This window comes from Peromyscus maniculatus, chromosome 15 (genome assembly GCF_049852395.1).
Source record: "Peromyscus maniculatus bairdii isolate BWxNUB_F1_BW_parent chromosome 15, HU_Pman_BW_mat_3.1, whole genome shotgun sequence".
Classification (NCBI taxonomy): domain Eukaryota; kingdom Metazoa; phylum Chordata; class Mammalia; order Rodentia; family Cricetidae; genus Peromyscus; species Peromyscus maniculatus.
The window spans coordinates 2,791,680-2,809,433 of record NC_134866.1 but is presented as its reverse complement, the minus strand read 5'-3'; the positions used below and the strand labels follow the sequence as shown (position 1 = coordinate 2,809,433).

At 44.0% G+C, this 17,754-nt stretch overlaps 1 long non-coding RNA gene across 1 annotated transcript; it reads right to left on the bottom strand.

Moving 5' to 3' along the window:
• Window positions 1-252: 252 nt before the first annotated feature.
• LOC143268741 (uncharacterized) lies at window positions 253-16,561 on the bottom strand. The gene is made up of 3 exons (XR_013044863.1): window positions 16,257-16,561; window positions 15,078-15,192; window positions 253-396 (listed from the first exon to the last, which is right to left on the bottom strand). It is a non-coding gene; the product is annotated as an uncharacterized LOC143268741 (long non-coding RNA).
• Between the last annotated feature and the right edge of the window lie 1,193 nt (window positions 16,562-17,754).

Below are 17,754 nucleotides of genomic sequence, written 5' to 3'. Positions count from 1 at the left end.
CAAAGCTAAAATTCTGAAAGGATGGAGAGGAATGCCGTCTCTTTTGTCCCCACTTAATACTGAATGTAAATTGACCTCCTGTGCACTTGAGGATCAAGTGGAGGGCTCAATTTAGATTTGTGCACATCGAAAGTTCTTAAAGACCCAAGTTCTATTCAAATGTGAGGTTTTCACTGCACACACAGCCTTAATCAAAAGGAGAGATGCATAGAATGGTTTAAATTTAATCCAAATCTCAGCGAATTTCATGAATCTGCCTACTCAAGCTTCACGCGAGCGGGCTCATAAATGCTCTTTCTGCTTCATGCATGGTGGCGGGAGGCCATCTTCGCTGTAGGCTCCACAAAAAATGAACAGCCGGGGCTTCCTTCTGCTGTCACAGGGCTGTTTAAGTGTCTGCAAGACAAAATCCATTTATTAATTTATTAAGTTAGCAAAGTGTGACTTTTCCCCAAATAGGTTTCACTAGTTACTAGAGTGAACCACAGATCCACAGGCATACAGGATTAGAAATATAATCTGAAACACAGTATCTATTTAAGAACAATGAAGTGAGTGAGTGTGTGTGTGTGTGTGTGTGTGTGTGTGTGTGTGTGTGTGTGTGTGTGTGTGTGTGTTCATATGCATACATGCAAGCACATATGTTTTGTAGGGCTATTGGCTCCAGACGAGAAGGAAAGAGAAAAAATGACATGTTTATTGAATGACTTTTGATTGCCATTTTATCCTAGATTGGAAAGGTTTCTCTCACACAAGTAAAAAAAAAAAATGCTGAAATTTGTCAACGTTTAGAATCTTTATAAGTATGCTAAATGGTATGTACAAGTTTTGAGGTTCATTATTAAATTAAACATGTTATTATACTTCCTTTTAGTGCAATATTCTTAAGAGTCAAACAGAAAAAAATAAAACAACAACAACGAACTAATCACAAAAAGAACAAAAAACATAAAACCAAAAACAAGCCGGACGTCAGTTAACCCTGATAGGTAAATGTGACTCTGAACACTCCAGAATCAGGGAATACAAAGCATTTTCAAGCATCAACCAACTTACAATGGAAGACATCTGAAAAGACTGTGGAGAGACATGATGATGAAGGATGCTTTTCAACATATTCTCCTGTAACACAGCAGCTGGGAAACATCACTAGGTCCCCAGCTGGCTGTCTTTAGATGGAGACTTCTGCCACCAACCCCTGTAACACAGCCTTTCTCTCCTCCTCTGCGCCTTGGTCTGCTGTCCAAGAAATGAATGTCAGAAAAAAAGTATAACCTAACAAAACAAGCAGCCTCTTCACCCAGTCCAATTTCATTTTTTTCCATCATTTCTATTAAGGAACAATCTACATAATGCAAATTTCTCCCTTCTTGCTATTCTGAATTTTGACAAGGGGATTTTGCAATGAAGTTATCACCACCACACTCAAGACAGACTGTGTCCATCAAATAGAAAGCGTCCCCTGTGCCTCCTCTGCAGTCGCTGCCCTCCGTGCTGGCTTCTGACAACCACTGCTGTGAGTTTTGAACCCTCCATGCAAATGTCAGGATCCTGACAAGGTCCTATCAGTGAAATTACACACTTGATATTCCAAGACTGTTCTGAGTGCTACTCTCTCTGTGGTGGAGTTCATTTGGCACCATGCTTTGGGGATCACCCGAGTCATGTGTCAGTGTGGATGACTAGAGCCTTGGTGAGGGTCGCACATGGCGTGAGTCCTGGACGCCCAATTGTACTCACCCAGTCACCTTGTGATGGGTCCTTGGGTAGATGCCAGACACTGGCTGCTAGGCGTCATGTTGCTGTGTTATTTGTATTTGTGTCAGTTCGTGTTTTATGGCTCTTGGGTGAACACATAAGGGCTACATGGCCAAGTCACAGGGGTTGTTTCACGTTCAGAGACCCATCAGACCCTTCTGAATTAGCCATCCCCAGTCACATTCTCAGTACCTGGCACCACTGGCTGTTGGCAATGTTGGTTTTGCCTTGGTTTCAAATGTCATTCTAGTCAGTTTCTGGCTGTGTCTCCACACAGTTTACCTGCATCTGTTGGTGCCGAGGGATTTGGGTCATCTTGTCATGAGCTTATCGGCAATTCTTATAACTTTCTGGCAAGTTGTCTGTTCCATTTTTCTACTGATTCTTCAAGAGTCTTAGATTGATGGTAAAATTAAGTAGAAAGTCAAATCTCCCACATTCAAGTTCTCGTCTACCGTCAACATAGACTTAGGTACTTGTGGCAATTCAGCCCTAAGAAAGACCTGTGGAGGTTCTGCTCTGGCCACCTGCTGTGGTTTGAACGTTAAATATCCACCCAAAGTCTCACATGTTCAACATTTGGTCCTCAGTTAATGATACTGTTTTGGGAGGTTGTAGAGCATTTGAACTTGAGGCCTGCTAACAGAAGGAGGACCTTAGTGCAGAAGAGGTGGCATTTATGGGTAGTAGCCAAGCCCCAGTTCCATCTCAAACCTCTCTCTTCTTCCTGGTCCTGGGAGACACAGGAGTCCTATGACTATACCCTCACACTGTGAGCCTGGTGTTCTTCCTCCTGTATGATGTCTTTTATTAGGTAATTGATGACAGCAATGAGAAAGCTGAAGAGCCCAGAGCCCTTTGTCCTGTTTTCTGTGAGTCTGATGCCTCCATCTTGTCTTATTGTCATCATATCATATATTATTGTCATTAGCTAGAAATTTTCCTTAAAATTTCAAAAATACCACCTGGAGTATGGTTCTTCCATTTCATGTCATCAACAATCTTGTTCTCTCCTCTCTCTCTCTCTCTCTCTCTCTCTCTCTCTCTCTCTCTCTCTCTCTTAAAGCTGATGGCACATGAGTCATTATTTCTGCTTCAACATCGACCTTTGTGTAGACACACCACCAAACAGACATTTTGAAAGAGAAGTAAATCTGAGTTATAGGTGTTTATCCTCGTTAAAATTTTGTTTGGGGGGAATTGTTACAGGGAATAATCTATGTTGAACACTTGGGTGTCTCTCAGCAGACTGTAATAGAGCATGCTTGGCTCACATTTCATTGTTAAACGTCATTCCATTCCACATGGAATAACGGCAGTGAAGTAAAAGAATGTGGAGGCCTTGAGCACCATTCAGCACCATCCTGATACAGGAACCACACCGGGTTGTTTTGTTTTGTGCTGTGCTTGCTGGGATTCTCCATGTAGACGTTTCACTTCAAGACTGGCCTGGAGTGACAAGTGTGTTCCCTTTCACATTCTCTGGGACCCAGTGCTCTTGTTCAGGGTCAGCAGATAGACCTGTACCATCCTGGCCATAGTCCATTCTCAGACACCTCAGTCTGTATGGTTCATAGCACAGAGAAGGGATTGGCCTAGAGCTCAGAGGCAGAAGGGATGAGGAAGCGGGTGTGAAATGAACTCTGTAATAAAACAGCTTTACCTCTCAGGAAGAGAAGACACCAGAAGGAGGCCCCGGGGACTGTGAGCCCATTACATGGTTATGACTGTGGTGGTGGAGATGGCACTAATTCCCTCCCCGAGGGCCAGTTAGCAGTTGGCACAGTCCAAATCTTTATATAGCGCATCATTGGTATTTACGCACGCCACTTAAGCTGTCATTTAAATAGACAACTAAATGATTCAAAGTCACACTCTCCTGGGTTAGCTTCCTGGAGCTGTGTAAATTTGAAATATGCTCCCCATGATTTCACATTATGATCTTTCTAATCTAGTTTTCCCCCAAACTCTGAACATAATAGGGTTTTTAAAATAAATAATATTGGTGATGATCTATAACAGGGACACCCAATTTTAACCAATTGTAGTGTAGAGTGCAATGGCCTTGAGACAGCTCTGATGCTCTGCACATGTCACTACCATCTATCTCAGCATCTGCTTCATCCTCCACATTTGAGGCCCTGGACCCATGAAGGCTCTGGTCCTCACTCCATCTTTCTAACTTCCAGCACACACTATCCCCCCCTCTGAGTCTGACCACTCTAAGTGCCCCATATCTGTGGAACCATCTAGCACTTCTCCTTTTGTGTCCGGCTTGTTTCCCTCGTCATGGTGTCTTCAGAGTGTTATACCTTCCTCTTGTAGAAGGACTCGGTTTCTTTCCATCTTAAGACTAAAAGAAGGTGGGATGTCGCTCAGCTGTCACAGTGCTTGCCTTGAATGCACAAAGCTCTGCCTTTCATCCCCAGCATCACATAAGCCAGGTAAGATAGCATATATATTTAAAATTCCAGCACTTAGGAGGTTAATCCTTCCTAGCCCGGGCTACATGTAACCTTATCTCCATATGCCTCTCCCTCTAAAGTCTGTTGCAGTATATCTCTATCCTGTGTGTTTCTTCATAGTTTAGACCACAGTCTCTTTCCCTTGTGTGGCTGCTATGAACAGTTTTGCAACGAGCAAAGGCTACGCAAATGGCTGCTTAAGTTCCAGCCTCCAATCCCTAAAACTACACATTCCACTGGAGGTGAGACACTGGGTGACAAAGGGGTTCTAGGTTTGCCTTCCTGAAAGTCTGCCATGCTATTTCCCATGGTGCGTGCCTTCACTGTTCGACACTCCCCACCAGCGATGCGTAAGAGCTCCAGCCTCTCTGGGTCTTGCCAACACTAGTGATAGATGTGTAGATTTGGCAGCGAGCCTCTACCAGCGGGTCACAGGAGCAGCTCAGTGAGGATGAAGATGCTGAGTGTCTTTACACACTCTTCCTCACCTCTGTATCCTCTTCGGATAGTGTTGAGTTCTTCGCCATTTTAAAATTGGATTTGTGTTTTTGTTGTTGAGATATGAATAACAACTTCCTGTTCATCTCCAAGCCTGCAGCTCTCCTCTAAGAGCTGCAATTATGACAGCTTCATATTTGGAATGTCTAAGGAACACAGTGTCCCCTCTCCCTGGTGTTGCGTACAACTGGGGTGAAATAAAAAAGCCCCTCCTTTGTGAGGTAATGCTTTGTCTGGTTCATGGTAGGTACTCAAATATTCCAGTTGGATCTGAATCAGAAACTTCTCTAGGTATTGTGTGAGAGGACTATGTTTCTGAGAGGAGGAGAAAGAATAATACAATTATCTGACACGAAATATGTTAGAAGTGCTTTTTATTCTATAATTTAATAACAAAGTTAGAGGGCAAGATAAGTGAATTTAATAAAACATTGAACAACATAGAGTGTTTGTATATATTAATGGTATACTTAATGCCTAAAATATTGTGTATGTGGCAAATTGAGATAATTAATTTCATTTCTTGCAAGAATCTGCTATGTTGCTCTTGGTTAAGGAGCGTTGCACAGGCAAGTGCCAGCCCCTCCTTGTGGGGGACGTAACTCATTGGAAATCTGTCCTCTGTTTTGCCAAAGCAAATGGGGTTAGGATGTTCCTTTGAAGTTCTTTTTTTTTTTCTCTATTACTCAGAAAATTTGAAAAAGAAAACTTCCACTGAATGGTACAATAAGTCTCTGAGATTGTCTCTGAATTTCACATTTGGAGAGATGGTAGCTCAGAGGCAGTGTGGATGTGGATGTGGATGTGGATGTGGATGTGGATGTGGATGTGGAGTCCACATTTCACAATAACTATAGAAGGCTGAGAGGCGAGCAGAATTATCAACAACTATCATATGAGTGATGGAAGAGGGGAATTAAATTTCTTTTCTTTTTTCTTTTTTTTTGGGGTGGGGGTGGGGTGGGGGCTGGCATGAACTCACTGTTTAGCTCTGGCTGTCCAGGAATTCACTCTGTAGATTAGGATAGCCTACAACTCATAGAGATCTATCTACCTCTGCCTCCTGAGTACAGGGATTAAAAGCATGTGCCTCTAGGCCTGGCTAGAAATGTTTTCACAAATATACTGTTTGAGCATTTATACACAAAGCATGTATGTTTTGACATGCACATATACTAACATATGTAATTAAATACACTATTGATACTATTACTATGAGCAAACTTTTAACTGCTAGATCCATAACAAGTATGGAAAAAAAGCAGAAAATTAGCTGTCTTTTCACTGATTCCACCAATATGAACACACACACACACACACACACACACACACACACACACACACACACACCATAGAAATGCATAGAGTATCTGTAGTATGCTAATACATTTAAAACATCACTCTTCTCTTCATGGAAATCAACACAGTGCATTGTAGCACGAATCTTAAAAAGGTCTTATTAATAAAAACAAACTCAGAGCCAGGTATGGGGGTGAATGCTGAAAGACCAGAGAAGCAGAACCAGACATAGCTACGTCACCTTGGCAATTCCTCGGCTCATCCTCTTTCCTCAGACTGGAAGCCTCTGAGTCTTCATCCAGAATGAATCTCAGCTGAACCACTGCTAAAAGCCTAAGAGCTTAACCAGCCTAGTTCCTAGTTTTCATGCCTTAAATATCTTTCTGCTTCCTGCCATCACTTCCTGGGATTAAAGGCGTGTGTCACCATACCTAGCTGTTTCCAGTGTGGCTTTGAACTCAGAGATCCAAATGGATCTCTGCCTCCAGAATGCTATGATTAAAGATGTGTGTGCCAACATTTCCTGGCCTCTATGTCTATCTAGTGGCTGTTCCATTCTCTGATCCCAGATAAGTTTATTAAGGTGCACAATATATTGGGGAACACAATACCACCACAGTGCATGACACACAGTGTATAGAAAAGCAGGAGGAATTGTATTAGTACATCAGGAAACTGTCTTTGAGTAAAGTCTCCCACAAGAACCGGAGATGTAATCTGCCAGTAGACTGCTTACATAATATGCATAAAGCCCACGTTTAATCTCTAATGCTGCACAAAATGGGTATAGTGGCCCACATCTGTCTTTTCCTTTCAGCAGCTGGAGGTAGGAAAGGGGGAAGGAGAGCTTTAAGCTCTTCCTTGGCTATGTGTCTATTCCAAGGCCTCCCTGGGATACATGACACTCTGTCTCAAAAACAAAACCATCAAGTGTCTCTAATACTACTCTACTGGCAGCCAGCCTTCCCCATGCCTCCTGCTGTGGGCTGGCTATGGTGAAGCTTTGACCTTTAGGCTCCCCAGCCTTCCCCTTCTGTGTGTCCAGGGGTTCTGCCTTCAGAAGTCGCTGGAAACGATCAGAGGCCCATGAGATCAGTCTCATAGGCTGACTTTGTTCCAACTTGGGGATGAACCTTGAGCACTGTCTCAGGAGCTATGCTTTTCATTCTGAAACACTAGAGAGCCCAACTTGGGAAGAGCATTCCCTCTCCAGCTCATTTATGGTAGGTACCCTACTTCCCATTGGTGTTTCTATGGTACTTATGTTGTAGCTTTCTTAATTACTGTTTTAACTTCTCTATGTGACTCCACAGGGTTAGCACATCTGATCTTTTCTACATTTCAAACAAAATTACTTCAAATATTTAATTCCCCCTCCCAATGGTGAATGTCTCTTTCTGGGAGTGGGTGGGAAATAAGCACATATCATGTAGTTGAAGCCCTCAGCTTTTATTGACAAGTTATGAGTTACTTCATCCTAGCTTACAATGTTACATGACTACAAATTGAGATCAATCACCTGTGGGTTGAAAGATTTCAATCATGTTATCTTTGAAGAGAGAAGTTTAATGTGTTTAATACTACACTCTCTGTTTTCCCTTACAAAGTCCATCTTGTATGCACACAGAGAACATAAAAAGGCCAGAAGTTTGTGTCTGGAACCCCAGTTGATAATGAAATTCTGTGTTTTGTTCTGAACAGCACTTTATTCCTTAATTAGAACCAAGAAACCCAAGCTATTCCCCATTGACCTTTGCTACAGATTCTCTCCAGTCTTGATTGCATCCTACTGACTGGTTATTCTATTGGTCAAGCTGCTGGAAGGCTCTTCCTGATGATGGGATATTTAGACCACTCTGGAAAAACCTACCTATGCCACAAAATGACACGAATTTGTAGCATGGTATCATGACTGTATGTTCTTATGCTGAAGAATCCCACTGTAGATGAATTTCTAATTAAACTAGCAGCATAGATTATAAAGAAGAAACATGCATATATGTATATGTATGTAGGGGTTGGAGATAGCTCACTCAGTCAGGGATGTGCTATGCAAGCCTGAGGGCATGGCATGGATCCATAACCAATGTAAACACTGGGCATGGTGGCATATATGTGTAGTCTTCACACTGTGAAGACAGAGAGGGAAGGATCCCACGGCCCCCTGGGTGTCCCTCTAGCTGAGTCAGCAAGCGCCAGGCTCAAAAGCTCCTGACTCAAAATTAAGGTGGAGAGGAATAGGAGAAGACACTAACATCAACATGTGCACCTACCAACAACTAGCACACACATACAAACATGTACACACACACGTACCACACCCAGAGAAATGATCACTAATTGCAAACAGATTCTTCAAGGAAAATTAAAACCTGAGTAGGCTAAAAGTGTAAGGCTGGGTACAGGTAATGTGAATAGTGAAGCAGGTTCTGAGGTAAGGTTTTGGTGTTTGGAGGATTGGTTGTTTGACTGAAATACGTCATTGAGAATTCATTTTCCACAAGCCCAGAGGTTTATATGTGTAGTCCCTTAAACAGAAATTTTCAAATCCCCAATAGCACCTCTAGTAATACTCCAAAGCTTGGATATCAGTGTGGAATATGGGGGAATTATGCCTTTCAAGTATTTTCACAGAAGTAACAACCTAACAAAAAGTATCCAAAGCCACAAGCAGTTAAAGGGATACCCCAGAGGACTGCATTGTGCCGCTCAAAATTTAAAACGCTCAATCCCTACCTATAATATGCTATCAATAGTTTACTAAAGTATTTGGGTTTAAATGAGATCATGGGGTGGTGCCCTAATTAAATAGGACCTATGTCCATTATTAGAATCAGAGACTGTGGCGCTCTCTGCCTAACCCTTTGAGCACATAGCTAGAACGTGGTCATCTAGGTCCAGGAAGAGGCCTGGCTCAAAACTCCAATCATTCCAGAATCCTGACCTTGGACATTTCACCCCTCAGAACTGTGAAGAAAAAAGAATTGCATGGTATTTAAGCCACAGTCGTTGGTATTTTTATTATGGCAGCCTCAGTTGACTAAGACAGGTCTTACTATGTTCTTAGAAGGTCCCAGTGTACATTGAAGGTAATTCTAGAAGAGTGGGCAGTTCATTCGGATGCTATTGTTAGGTAACTGAAATGTCTCCCCTTCCATAGCCCTGGGTTGCACCTTTTGTATATACAATGCACTGATGTGTATTTAAACACAATAAAACTCTTAACCATTGAAGGAAGAAATCATTACACATAACGTAGTTTAAGGTAGAGCCAATTTTGTATCAGACATTTTGTCCCAGACACACTTTTATGGTGAGGACTGATTTTTCTTCCTTCAAAAATAAACCTCCATTTTAATTTGAAGCAGAGTTTAGTTTAAATTGTTTTCTTTTCTTTATCTATGCTGACTGACTGTGATCCTTTCTGCAACAGAAGAGTTCTTTTCCGTAGTATTGCATTTTATTCAGTAGACTGCCTTCTTTCAAGAGAGCAAAGCTTGATTTAATATTTTCCATTTTTGCTGCAGACATCCGGAATAGGAAGAACATTTGGCACTGTGATTGCTTTGGGGACAAAATGTCCCTAGTAGGTAATTAGGCAAATGCCCTTAAAAAAAAAAGTTTCTCCACAAGGTTTGTTTTCATTAGCTCAGATATATAAAAACCAGCTCACCTCAAAGCAATGCCCTGGCATTAGATCTATCCCAGGGTACAAACACAGCAGAGCAAGGCAGGAAAGAGCCACCACACACACACACACACACACACACACACACACACACACACACACACACACACACACACAAGCGGAAGCACGCAGGACCTTGGGAGACCCTGGAGGTCTGCCTGTGTCTTCAGCCATACCTGGAGTGTGGTCGTGTGATGCTTGCCATCTTGAGTGTGTTTCTCCACACCTCTCTGTATAACCTTGAGTCATTAACTCTGAGCCTCTAGCTCTGCATGTAGAATATAAGGCTCGGGTCATGGTTTTTAGGGTATCAAGAGGATCAATTGAATGTAAAGGAGAAAATGGTTCTGAGTAGAGCATCATGGGGCATCCAGCTATGGTCTTAGAATTATCTCACTTCTATCTTAGCTTGGAATTCTGACTATACCCATAGGACTTATAGGGAGGGGATGGGTTCTTGATGGTTCTCCTGGACCTTTCTGCCCTGGTCCCTTTCACATCTGCACCTTCAGCAGATTTAGGCCATTGGTGTGGGATGTCTTCCTGTACGCTGTGAATATGTGTTGCTCTGATTGGTTGATAAATAAAGTTATTAGGCCTATGGCAAGTCAGGTTATAGCTAGTTGGGAAACTGAAGGGAGAAACAGGAAGAGGAAGGGAGAGGGGGAAAGAGACGCCAGCACCCCCAGGAGAAGCAAGATGTGAAAATACTGGTAAGCCATGGACACATGGCAACTTATAGATTAATAGAAATGAATTAGGTTATAGGAGCTAGTTAGCATGAACCCTGCCATAGGCCATGCAATTGGTAATTAATATTAAGCCTCTGAATGATTATTGTATAAGCGGCTGTGGGACCTTGGGGTTGGGCAAGACCAGAGAAACCATCCAGCTACAGGTCATATTTAAAGACCACATGCTACAGATTCAATGAGCCTATGATGAGATGTTTTTGCAACAAGTCTGCCTGTTACCCAGTGGAACTGATGGCATAGAGTTCCCACACCATTTTACACTGGTATTCAAACTGGCAAGTACAAATAGAGATGCCCACTGTCCTTCTGGAAAGTTTCCTTTGGTCATTATAAGTAAAGATCTTGTCACATGAGCTTGGATAATCTAGAACAGAATATCTCAGCCCTTGGGGATTGCAGGGCTCAGCAAAGGTAATGTGAGAGGGTCTACACTTGCCACATCCTCAGCTCCTCACTAATCAAAATTCTTAAAAGTCACTCATCAACAGATGAGTACTAATGTGGACAATGTGCTTCACTATAGGGAATAAAATACATGTGGGTGAAACTCAGTTTCCCATCTTCGAGTTCAACCAGGGACACCACATCCTCTTTTAACACACATTCAAGACATGAAGGTGCCTGCCTTCTCCATCTTTCCCAAATGTCAGGGAGCAGCCTGGCGTCTAAATTCCTGGTCATAATGTAGCAAAGACACCCGAGTGAGCCCCAGGCTCTAACTATCAACATCTGTCTCCACATCTGCTGAGGGGATCCTAGTCACACACCAGCAATCACTACTTAAGGAACACGGGGCCATGGGGGCAAGCTGTTGAGCTCCTGTCCCTTCCTCCCAAGGTTGAAACATGTGAACTCACCCGAATGACTTGACAAGACAGGAGGAACAAATGGCCGAGTTTCAGGTTATCCCCATATGGACAAGTCTCCCGCTTTTGCTGGTTCACTTTATGCAGCACTTGCTGGTATCATTTCTACCAGAAAACAAAGAAACAACAGTCTCTTCTCTTGGCCATTTGCCAGGCAGCTGCACTCACATCTCTCCTTATCCTTGGTAGGAGCTCATGTAGGAAGTGCGGTCTCCATCCCCTGCAGACAAGGCTTTCAGAGACCTCCACTGACTCAGGCTGCTTCTGCACCCTCCTCCTCTTTGGCCAGCAAGAAGTACTTGCCAGAAGCATCCCTCCTTCCTACTCCTGCTTCACAACCTAGCTTGATGGCTTCGGTGGATCTCTTTTTCTTCATGTTGGAGCTATCCTTCCCCTGTGTTCCTCTTCTCATATCCACTAGTCCCTTGGTGACTTCATCAGCATTGGTGACCACCAACTCTTCAGGTGCTATTGTTCCCAGTTATGTGAGTCTAGTTAGTCTTGTCATCTGCATTTAATTTGCAGAGCACCGTGGCTGATGGCAGAGCACCCCAGCCCCCAAATCTGAGCTCTACTTCTGAGGACACTAGGCCCAGACGAAGCCTCCTTTCCCTACACCTTCTCTCAATCTACAAAACTTTACCTTGTCTTCCAGGTCCTCAGGCCACTGATTTGTTGTTCTCAGGGCCTATCTCTTAGGGAGATCACTTCTTTGCCTTTCTCTGTTGAGGAGGGACATCACTGCTGCCTTCACAGGTGGCTTACTAAGGAACCTCCAATAGCCTTCCTGTCTCTATCTTGATACACTTGAGTCAGTCTTCAGCTGAGCAACTCAAGAACATCTGAGAACATAAAAGATGGCATCAACCTTCTGAAGAGCTCCCAGCAACTAGAGAAGTCCTGCTCCAGTAGTCGTACTTCCTGGACCTCCTGAGGCAGTGGACCTCATGCATGAGTCTCAAGCCTTGTTTCCTTACACTTCCAAGTCTATGTTCTTATCCCCTATGACTGTCTGCTCCATTCACAATACTCCACTCTCAGTTGTCTGGGCTGCTGACACCCTAACTACCTCCACAGGCTCCTCACATCAATGATAGGTTCTTGGCAAGAACTCTGGATCACACTGCCCTCTCAGGCTAAGTTCCTTCCAGAAGTTCAGCTTCTCCCACACTGTTCCAACGATTCCCCAACCTCCTGCATTATCCAGTTATCCTACTGCGTTAAGTTTCAGTTAATGTTGATTGGCTCCTTCTTCTGGCTTGAAAACAGTGTGACTCAGGAGTATCATATGGTTATTGATGTGTCTGAGGCACCATGGACATCTTGGTTTAGATATTCAGTCTTTCCAAAGGTTTCTGTGTTCAAGGCATGTCACAATAAAAATGTTCAGAGGTGGGGTTTGATGACTGTATGATGAAGTTTCTGACCTTATTAATAGATTAACCATAAATGTAGTCATTTTATGGTATCATTAGTAAATAGTAGAAAATGTGGAGAGGGACTGTTTTGAGGAAGTTGGTTAATGAAGTATGCCAATGAAGAAGAATGTATATTATTCCTGGCATATTATCCTATCTATCTTATCTATCTATCTATCTATCTATCTATCTATCTATCTATCTATCTATCTATCTATCCATCTCCTCTCTCTCCTGTTTTCCAGTCAGATGTTTTGATGCTTCCCTTCAGCACATGCCCACTAATAATGAAACTAGTCACCCAGCCACTAAAACCTCTGAAGACTTGAGCTGGAATAAATCCTTCTACACTTAATTTATTTCAGATGACTCCTCACACTGAGAAATGTTGACTAGCAAAGACAATTGTCACAGGGAACTGTGGCTGACACTGTAAATTTATCTGGCCATGAGTTCATGAGCAGTTGGAACTGACTCATAGGAACGAACTGAAGGAGTTCGGAAAGCATGTCCATCTGATGTCCCAGGATGCGTTAAGCAGATCCCAATGAGAACACAGAGTGTAAGACTACTCGTGGAAATATAGACAGTGGGGATCGTGCTTATAAAATTCTAAAGGGAAAGCAAGACTCCATCTTGAAGTGGACTAGAGGCCATTCATGCTATATTCTTCAAATAACTTGGCTGTTTTTTCCATGTCCTAGGGCTTTGAGGTTAAAATCAAATGCTGCTGAGAGTACAAAGCAGACAGCTGACGTCACCATCCACCCAAGTCCCAACACTCAGACCAGGGTGGGGTATGACTACATGTACATGGCTTCTCCCCCTAACTCTGCCTTTAGGTCTGTGTCAGCTGTCAGGGCTCTGAGAAGTCCACCCTGGTAAATGTCAGAATAACCATCTCTCTCAGAGGAATCCCCAAACCCAGGGCATATCAACAGTTTCCTTTGCGTCCAAAGAGCAGACGTATGTACACCTTCAGAGACCTGGCTCAAGCTTCTGGAATCTCACCATCTGAGGTTCTGCCGTGACTGTGATGGTGTTCCTTGCCTTCCATGTATGAAGGATGACTCAGTTTCCTGGGTCTATTTTCCTTTCCCTTCCTGCACCACACTAACCAGCTTTTCAGCTCTTCCCTTGAAGTTGTAACTTCTCAAGAAAAGAGACTCATGCTTTCTGATAAATCATGACTCATGCTGGACAACAGCTGGTCTCTGATCAGTCATGAACCATGCTAGACACAAGCTGGTTTCTGGTCAGTCATGGTCCATGCTGGGCACCTGCTGGTCTCTGGTCAGTCATGATCCATGCTGTACACCATTGGGCACACAGGAACCTGCACTATGTTTCCATCTTCAGATGTACAGAGGCCCTAATGCTGGGAACAAATGGTATATCATACTTCTGCAGGAGTGGATCTAAGCCTCCGTCCTCAAGTTGGAAGATATGAACAGAGTGCTCTGGAGTTCAGTACCTCAACGTTCCCATTCTCTTCTAAACATCTATGTTAATACCCACATTGTTATTATGATTGTAGGTTTATAAATGTTGCTGATCAGGAAAAAGTAGGCATCAGATAGGCTTTTGTTGTAAGTGCAGCTTTCTATATGTTCCTATGTCTATAGAAAGCCTTACCTGACTATTTTGTATAATTGACTAGAATGTAGAGTTCTACATTCACAATACAGAGAATTTTTAAGGTGTTTAGCAAAAAGAGATTTTTAAAGAAATCATACATTTGCCACATGGCCCTTTGAAAGTATTTGCTTTAGGGGTCAGGGGCCAGATCACATCTGCCCCTAACCTTTAATGGATAATATTGCTGGTTAGTGACTAGAAATGGTGAAAATGGCTTTTTAAAAAACTTTGAAAAGGTTATAGAACTTAAAGTAAATATACGAGTATCAACTTCCGTATAACAAATATCAGTGTGTTAAAAAAATCACTATCTACTATATCCACAATTAAATTCACCTCTCAATTCTAGTATATATTTGTGGGGTTTTTTTTGTTTGGTTTTTGTTTTGTTCTTTTTTTTGAGACAGGGTTTCTCTGTGTAGTTTTGGTGCCTGTCCTGGATCTCGTTCTGTAGACCAGGTTGGCCTTGAACTCACAGAGATCCACCCGGCTCTGCCTCCCGAGAACTGGGATCAAAGGCGTGTGCCACCACCACCCGGCTGAATTCAATTCTAGTATATTAAAACAAACAAAACGACACACCTGGAGAAAAGTTCTTGTGTCTGTAACCTCATTGTGGTGACATCCTACAAACTCCTTCCATTCAAGCGAAAGGCCATATTTCCTTCACAGTAAACACCCAAGTGCCTTACCTCTTCACAGCTGCAGAGTTAGGGGATACCGTGAAGGGGAGGGCCTGCAGCCTCATGGATGTTCCCTGTATCTTCCACTATTTGGGGCAGGTGTGCACAGTGGAATGCATCATAACTAAGAGAAGAAAGGAAAATGCTAGCTTAGTCATTGGAGGCCCAGCATGGACACTTCAGTTCAGGACCCCCGTGGACTTGTGGACTCTGCTGCCCCAAAGTCCCTCTGCCTCCTTCTCCACCCTAACTTAGTCTTTTTGGGTCCAGTGCTGAGATATGCATCAGATACTACAGAGCTGTATGTTCCACTCCAGCTAAAATCAGAGCAGCCAGCTCCTCTGAGGGAGCCTGGGGACCGGCCAAACGGTGCCTGAGGAGGACCCCCATGCTTCCAAAGACCAGTGCCACTCGCCTCTCCTTGGTTCAGTGTGAACAAAGAGTAAGCCCGGGTGTGCTTTCCTGGCAGTGGGCTTCCACTGTTTATGAAGGTTGGGCAAATCCAATTAGCCTGTGGCCTTGCTCCACACCTTATTAACCTGCTCAGCTGTGAGCAACTCAACAGCCCCTGCCAATATCTCATTTCTCCCGCGACAGATAACATCAGCGGAGGACATTCAATGGTCTCCTTTCTCTGCAGCTCACACACTGTCCCAGCCACAGGCATCTTAGCCACAGTGGCCGGATCTTATTTTCCGACATGAAATAGGATGGCAGCTGCAGGCCGGTACAGCTGCTGGATCGCAGTGACGGCCGGTCGCGTGGTGACAGGGCAGGCTGATTCCCCTTATCGCAGCGGGCCCACAAAGGCCGGGCCAGCCCTGGTGATTAGCATTCCTTGGTGAGGAGCGCCGGGCCTATTTCTGTCACCCAGACGGATTGGGCCTTTCACTCAGACTCACGAGTGAGTGACACATGGCCCGACCGGGAGGACAACATTGTTATTTGAGTTAAGAAATCAATTTGTATCAAATGTACACTGTAATTTATTTGTTGGCTTTGAAGGGAACCGAGCTGAGATAAATGGGAGCCGGCTGCTTTCTTTCCCCCTATGCCGAGCTGATAAAGTTCGTGTGAAGCCCCAGATAGCTGCAGTCAGAGGCAAAGTGACAAACATGTTTAAAGTTGCACAGTGATCTTTAAATCTCAAAAAGAACACCTTGTCGGACATGATAGAACATTCCTTACCTTTTCCTGCTATCTGTCAGAAAGCCGCTGTGACACATTGCTTTAGTATTTTTGCTGACATTTTCTTTATCAAGCACATCTGTTTGTGGTCGAAAGATGCTTATTCCTATTTTCTTCAATCTACAGCAGGCGAAGAATCTGCCAAAAGTAAGGGGGAAACCGAGCTACGCGGCCAGGCCTCCCGCTTGGCGCACCAGGCGGCGGCTGTTGGCTTGCTCTCGGGGAGATGACAAAGTGGCATCAGACGCTAAGCTCTCTCCACCTCCGCCTGCTCTTCTCCATCTCCATCTCCATCTTTTTATTTATAATGGCTTCTCACATTTAAATGTGGCTTGTCGTACGGAACAACTGCAGAAGGCTCTACCTCCTGCGTGCTGCTGCTGCTGCTGCTGCGGTTCCGGGGACCTTGACCTCTGTCAGGCAGGTGCTCCTCGCTGTCTTCAAAATTCCTGGAATTACACAGAGGCTGGATCCAGAGTCAAGCATTTGGGTCTTTACAGGGACTGTGTGGCCAGAAGTAAGGAGGTTGTACTGGTTAGGTACCTCTTTCTTGCTTCTTCCCTCCCTCCCTCCCTCCCACCCTCCCTCCCTCCCTCCCTCCCTCAATCCCTCAATCCCTCCTTTTCTCCATCCCTCCCTCCCTCCCTCAATCCCTTAACCCCTCCTTTTCTCCCTCCCTCCCTCCCTCCCTCCCTCCCTCCTTCCTTCCCTCCCTCCCTCCCTCCCTTCCTTCCCTCCTTCATTCCTGTCTGGTGGTTCCCAGTGTAGTAATTATAGTCAGAGGTAAACCCCGAGTCCTTGTGCAGCATTCCTATACTGTAGCCCAGGAAGGGAGGCCAGCTGCCTCGCTAGTGGGGGCTTCTATCTTGGGCCTTTTCATCTGGCTTGGTGGTTTTCACTAAGCTTTAACAACAAGCAGCCTGAGAGTTCCATTCTCTTTATGCTATAAGCCAGAATCTTAAAAGGAACTACCACATAGATTTGCTATAGCACCTCTTGGAAATCTGCACCAGGAGACAGGGGCTTGAGTACCAGGTGCACCTGGGCATGGGTTTCCTAAGAAGGGTGATGTGTTCTGGAGGCACTTGTGTACATTGGAAGACAAATTGGAATGACATTTTTTTTGTTCATTTGTTTTTGTTTTCAAAAAGAAATATGGAATTGGGTGGGTAGGAAGGTAGATATGAATTCCACGAAGAGTTGGGGAAGAGGTAACTATGATCAAAATACATTATATAAATTTATCAGAGAATTACTAAAGTATTATAAAATACCAAGTAACTTAAGAGAGAAAGTGTTCATTTGGCTCCCAATTTAAAGAAATATAAGCTGTTATGGCAGGGGAAACATGGTGTCAGTGAAGGAAGGCTTGGCACCGGGAACAGTTGGCCACCAGGCATCTGCAGTCAGGAAGCAGAGTGAAGGAACATGGCCTGGACATAAACTCGTGGTTCTCTCCAGTGACCCTCTTCCTGTAGCCAGGCTCCACTTCCCAGCT